This window comes from Oratosquilla oratoria, unplaced genomic scaffold, assembly GCF_046742065.1.
Source record: "Oratosquilla oratoria isolate Oo_2021 unplaced genomic scaffold, ASM4674206v1 SCAFFOLD83, whole genome shotgun sequence".
Lineage (NCBI taxonomy): Eukaryota > Metazoa > Arthropoda > Malacostraca > Stomatopoda > Squillidae > Oratosquilla > Oratosquilla oratoria.
Window position 1 is genome coordinate 387,501 of NW_027467747.1, and position 7,366 is coordinate 394,866.

Sequence of the window (7,366 nt, forward strand, 5' to 3'; positions counted from 1 at the left end):
ATATCAAAGGTAATTCATGATTACTAGCAAATGTTAGTTTACTGTCTAGAATTTATCGTACCGTCCATGTAGAATTAGACCAAATCTTTATTCATGTAGGAGTAAAATCTTTATAATCATTGTAATCAAATATGCATTCAACTGCAGAACTGATATGAAATTGTGTATAATGTATTATATCTTAATATTCATTCATATATTAAAGTTGCCTTGTTTGTCACTTAGAAGAATAATTCTTATTTTCATCAAAACATATACCAAATATATGTTACTATAATATGCATTTGATTTAGTATCATAAACCATACAAGCGATACCTATGAAGCTATGTATTAACTTTGCATACTACTTAAGCTTTCAACAAACATATTGGAATGGTTGTCATTGTAATTCTATTTCACTCATCAGTTCACACTAAGACATCTGATCTTATAGTGTTCATTCAACAAAAACCCACTGTGTTGGATAAGAAGAAATGAAATAAATGAATTCCGTATATTTCGATTACGGACTGTGATCCTCTTCAGTGGAATACAGAAAGGTAGAGCAAAAGGCATGTCTTATATACAATAAAAATAAGGGACAAGGGTAGGACTCAGGTAGCGTCTAGTGCTTTGCGGGGCAGGTCACCCGCCTTCACCAACGATGGTAACAATTTGTTGACTGCCCAAGTGGTAATGCAGTCAGGTGACCACTGCCCATATGATATATTAAAATTTGGAAATTTGTTAATCAAGGATGATTCTATTATTTTTCTTTTAAAACTGCATTTTGAATTAAAGATAATCTTTACCTCATTCCAATCCATATGATGGCCTTCCTTGTCTACATGTTGAAAGACAGCGGAATTATGTTGTGCGTATTTAATTGAATTTTTATGTTCTTGCATCCTAGTATATAAATCTCTACCTGTTTGTCCCCAATATACATTGTTACAATCAGAGCAAGGGAGTTTATACACACCTTGATGTCTTTCTTCTCTATTTCTTCATTTATTTCATTTCTTCTTATCCAACACAGTGGGTTTTTGTTGAATCTTTACGAATGTGTTACGACATTACTTTATAGTTTTATAGTGTTCAATTAAATGAGTTTGTCATCGATCAAGCTTGCGTTCTTGCTGGCACCAGATAATCCGATTTAGATTAAGTTAAACTCTGGACAGTTAAAGGTAACTATCTCGATGAAATCATCTTAAAACATTACTAATTTGAAAAGATTCTATTCTGGCTAATATCAGTCGATTTGATTAATTTCAGAAGAATCACTGAGCAGTCCAGTTTTAGAATAACTTACTCCTTTTGATGATTTTGACCTGGATAACGCTTGGAAACCATACTCAGTCTAGGGGAACCTTTATACAGCCAGTGTTAATTGTGTGATACATTCCTTTACGCTTTGCTATTGTACATTTCGACTAAGTTTACAAGCATACATGCACCCAGTTATGTTCCCACATGTTCATGCATTTCATAACCATAGTGACAGCACTGTAGAAGTAAAATACGGCATCCGTACACACAACTCTCTCTTCAATAATGGTGGTGAGGTGAGGGGAATATTTTGTGAGCAATAACCAGCGCTTCTATTACTGGGGACAATACTGTACCGATGAGATGGCGTTAAAGTGGTGGAATATTATATCTGTGAAGGGTAGTAGAAATTATATATATATATATATATATATATATATATATATATATATATATATATATATACATATATACATATATATATACATATATACATATATACATATATATATATACATATATACATATACATATATACATATATACATATATATATATATATATATATATATATATATATATATATATATATATATTAGTGAAGATTAGTCCCTTGCCACAAAAGAATACTGAATGATTTGGTCCATATAGACTTACTAAAGTTCCTAAACTATCGCCTGTATAAAGCAATACCTCATAGGAGCGAATGTAAACGGAATCATTATTTTCACATACAATATATACTCACAAAAGTGAATGTTCAACCTTACGTGAGAGTCTAATATTAACCTTCATTACATCTTAATGACCTTAAAAGGTATTACTTAAAGGGGGAAAAGAAAACCGCTACTGTTTCTCTGCGTGCTGTGAAAGGGGGGAGGATGATGTGGAGCAATGGGGTTAGATACTGTTTTCATATTGCCTTTCCACGTGAAATCAAAGCAAAAGCACGCTATAACTCCAAACCCCTTTATGAAAGGAATTGAAACCTTTGTGTATGTGTGTATATATGGCGATGAAACAAGTAATGTGATGTAAGGTACTTCAATGATAACATTTCGTATTATATTAACCCATTCAACTCCGATGACAAGATGTCTTGTCATTTGGTCAAATAAAACAAAAAATCATAAAACACCAAAATGTTTGATCAAACACCAGAAAAATATGACGTCAATCCTCGCTTCGCTGCGAGCGAAGCGAGGATTGACGTCATATTTTTCTGGTGTTTGATCAAACATTTTGGTGTTTTATGATTTTTTGTTTTATTTGACCAAATGACAAGACATCTTGTCATCGGAGTTGAATGGGTTAACTTATCAAGCTGCTTGCTCATGGAATTGAAGCAAGATATATAATAATTAATTGTAGAATTGCTTTGATATCGTCATGTAAGTTTACCTCAAAAGTAGAGTAAAATGTAATAGAATGAAAATAGCACAAAAATAATATTTGTTATTGTACGGGTCTTACATCTTGCTAGAAATTCATGTTTTACTGACACTACGATACGGTACAAGAAATTTATATCCAGATGTTGTTCAAATAGTCCAGAAAGCTTCTCTTGACTGATTAAAACGGTCTGGTGCATGCACACTAAGGAGCCAAACATTTTATCATTTACTTCATTTATCTTATTTTACTTGTTTCATCATGAGACTTACTGACCCACTGTTGGAGAATGAGATAAGACAGACAGAATATCTGTATATTTCGACTACTATCTGTGGTCCTCTTCAGCAGATAGTGGTCGAAATATACATATTTTCGGTTCATCGTATCTCATTCTCCGACAGAGGGTCAATAAGTCTCATTTTACAAATGTGCTACTACATCATACCTTCCTAATTGTTTCATCATATATTTTGCATACTTTACCTGCTTAAGATCGCAACCAACTTTATTGGTCTTATCAAGACAAACACCAGAAGACTTTATTCACCTGCGAAGAACAATAACTTCTCAAAGAATAAAAATCCATTTTTTTAACCTGTTAAGGATTAAAATAATTTATGTGTTTTATTCTGGATAACGCTAAATCATTCTATCAATTGGAAAGGGATACGTGTTCTAGTTCGTAATATTCTTTCAGAAAGATCACATCACGCAATCAGAGCGAAAAAAGATAAAGTACACTACCATGACGCGAGGGTAAATATGCTAATTAAATAAATGACCAGCACCCCACCCCCTCACACTCTCTCACCCTCCATGAACGTAACAATTTACAATGTTTAGTCTTAATTTCAAACGAATTTCAGGGTCTCTATTCAACACCACCACCACAACTCTTGCCACCACCATCACACAAATTTCTATGCAAATTTCCACCACAATGATTACCACAGTTCTGGGTCCCTGCTGCTCCCAGTGCCAACACACTAATTAGGCCTGCCAACATTACCTCGGCCTACATTAGCCTACTCAATCAAGGTGCCTAGCCCAAACTGAATGAAATAGAGATATAAATGGGATCTTGACGCCTAACTGCTTTAAGCATGTTGTCCTTTAATGATTTTATCCTGGCGATCGCTGAGTAATTTTATTTGGCTCATGAAATGCCATTGCACTATTTTCACCATCATGGAGAGGCTCTTCAAGTATTTTATTCTGGTTTGCTTCAGACGATTTTAACATGAAAGAGTGTAAAAGGAATTAAGATATACTATGTTTAATTGAATCGATTAAGACCTTTGGTTTCTAAGGCCGCCTACTTGATGGATACATTCCCTTGAAGTAATGTATAACACATCGATAAGGATGGCTGCAGCTTTATTCCTCTCTCGTTCCTGTACAAGTAAATAAAACAATATAGCGTTGACCTCGGCCCCTCTCCAAGATTTAAAATTATATTTTTTATCAAGATCTTCCAACATTCAAATATTACCCATCATCCAAATAACATTAATCAAAATTGGTCTAATTGAAATGTTCAACTCATGTCATATTCCTAATAGCTATATTTGAGATATTCTTTGCTATATAATTTATTTTAGAATTTTTAGTTCAAGTAAGTGCTACGGCTATCTAATCATGATCCATATTGTATTAAAACAATCTAAATATATATTAAGGTCCTGCGTAGGATAGTTCCCTTATAATGGAAATTATATTTTGTAAGCAAAATTGTTTTTAAGAGTACTACGGCTACCTAATCATGATCCATATTGTATTAAAACCATCCAAATATATATTAAGGTCCTACGTAGGATAGTTCTCTTATAATGAATATTATATTTTGTAAGCAAAATTTTTTTAAGAGCTCAACAATGAAATATATATTTGTATGACTCCGGTATACCACTGGTAAGGTGGTATTTGGTAAAGTGGTTTTATCTACAGTAGAACAGTAGGTCAATAAGAGGTTTAAGTTAAGCTGTTTCATTGAAAAGATCAGGTTAACCGAGAGAGGTTAGACTTATTCAGTTAAAGTAACTATTGAGAAAGGTTCAAGTTATTGAATTGAGAAACTGCTCCCGAATCTAAATGAAACCGTATGGCGTTGATTTGAGTGTCATTCACAAAATAATAATCAGATTAAAAACAATATCGCTTTGCTGTAAAAGACGGTTTAAGTATACTTTTCTCTGACTGACGGTGAGTGATCTAATTCGTTTATAGTATTCTTCCTTCGTCTAAATAAAACCTTTTGTATAAATGTATGACATCAGTGTTTTATTCTTCAAAATGTCCTGCACTTCTATTCAGCTGTGGCAAACTTCTCCCCATAGAATGCATGCTGATGTTCAGTCCTTCATCTAATCTATTTTTATATATATACTGTATACCAGACGATTTTATTCACCAGGAGTCTTTGAATGTGAATGGACATGCAAACACATACAAACACATACATACATACACACACACACACACACACACACACACACACACACACACACACACACACGCACATAAAGAGCTTAAATAAATTCAGTATCGCTGCGCTGTAACTCTCGTGGGCGGGGAATTGGGTGTGTGTGTGTGTGCGTGTAAGGTCACAGCATTACCCGTAGATCGGTCATATATGATATCTGAGCTCTCATCCGGGAGAGTAATAGCTGTCGATCACGAGTCCAACACGTGATCCAAGACAACGGTGAATCACACATACACACACATGCACGCGCGCACACACACACATACATACACACACACACACACACACACACACATACAAACACACACACACACACACACACACACGTACATTCACATACACATCAAAGCAATTTTTCCTAAAGACCTATGATATTACACTAGCTGAAAATATGAAGCGTCCACCGCCCCATTTGAGACTGTTATTCTTGATGAAAAGCGAGGAACAACAAAATTACAAGCTCTTGTCTGCAAAACACCAACAAATCACAAGAATATTGGAACATTTTTGTAACTGTCTTACCTTTTCATACCCAAACTGGAATTCTCATTTTGTAAACCTCACTGATTATTTACAAGCTTATGTATACCACAAATATTCTTTTGCACAACGAATAAGTACCAGCAGCACGCATATCAAGGTTCTCACGCAATTTTTTTTTTTTGTGAAGTTTATGGCTACAATATTGTATTCTGTCTTGTAAGTTTTCAATGGGATATATTTCATACACAATAAAAAAAATAATGTAGTTTATATATTATGTAGCAAGCTGTTCCGTAACGGTAACAGTAAGACGATAATAAAATTGCCTTTGCAAAAACATTTGCAAATTAAAAAAAATATATATAGAAATTAAACTCACCCAGGTGACATGAACAACCTTGTCGTTCATAGATAATATACTCGTAATATCATAATGTTGGTACTTTTTCATGTAAGAAGTATTTGCAAAAGAATTTGCAAATTAAAGAAAAAAAAATAATAGAAATTAGATGAACTCAGGTGAAATGATGCAACCTTGACAATCATACATAATATAATACCATAATGTCAGTACTTTTTCATGTAAGAAGTATTGATTTCTTATATTCTCAACTCAGTAAAATTATTTTAGAATAATTTCCACAAGTATAGTGATACATTTGTAACTACAATATTTGTATTTATTGCTTTCAAGTACATTGACTTTTTCAGTTATATATATGCTAAATATATATTTCGATAATAACTAAACAAATGAATTGTTCATTCCATATTTAGCTTCGCCAACTCAATGAAACTACATTTAAATAATTAATCAGAAAAAGAAAAGCACTTTTATTTACAATAATGTCAATAAGCGGTACACAGAAATTACCTCATCTCATACTCAAATAAACTTCTTCATCACTTTTCGTATGTCAGCGCCTGAACTTTGATTCTTCCTTGTTTCTCCAATCCTATAACTTCAACAAGTTCTTTACTCACACTTCCGTGACAAGGGGGATAAGAACATTGCCACTGTGTTACCAAGTATGACGCAAAAAGAAAAAGAAAAAAATCAAATACTAGTATGGTAGGGCAAAAAATCACGAAATCAGCCATTTTATTTATTTTTTATCTATTCATTTATTTATTTATTTATTTATTTTTTCTTTTTTTAATTTATCCATACGATGATTTCCTACATGTGTCGATTGCTACACACAACCGGATTTCCATTTATCCTACAATTTGTAACCCGCTTTTACATTTCGGTATAACTATATCTGATATTATATGTTGTTGGCTGGGCACTGCTATTCCGCAAACACTTGCTGTGCATAGAGAATACTGTTTACGTCATTCTGACCAACCAATCAAGCTCTAATGGAATTACTTCTGAATTCCCTCTCCCCTATTATAGAAATACGTATACTTACTGACGTAGATATAAACGTACTATACAGGGACTACACACACACACACATACAATATATGCATGCAAATGTATATATATATATAATCATATTTCTAAAGTTTACATTATATGTTTCCTTTCATCTTTTGTATTGTAGGTCATTCCTGTACTTCGTAAAACCATTTATCAAAATTTTTAGTAAACCTAAAAGAGTATTCATGAAATGTTTATTCTATGCAGTCAGAAAACATTTCATTCTTTATTTTTTCATACGAACACATTTTACCTATCTTTTAAATTACTTATATATTTCTATTAATATATTTATCTATTTCATTTCATTCATTTATTTAC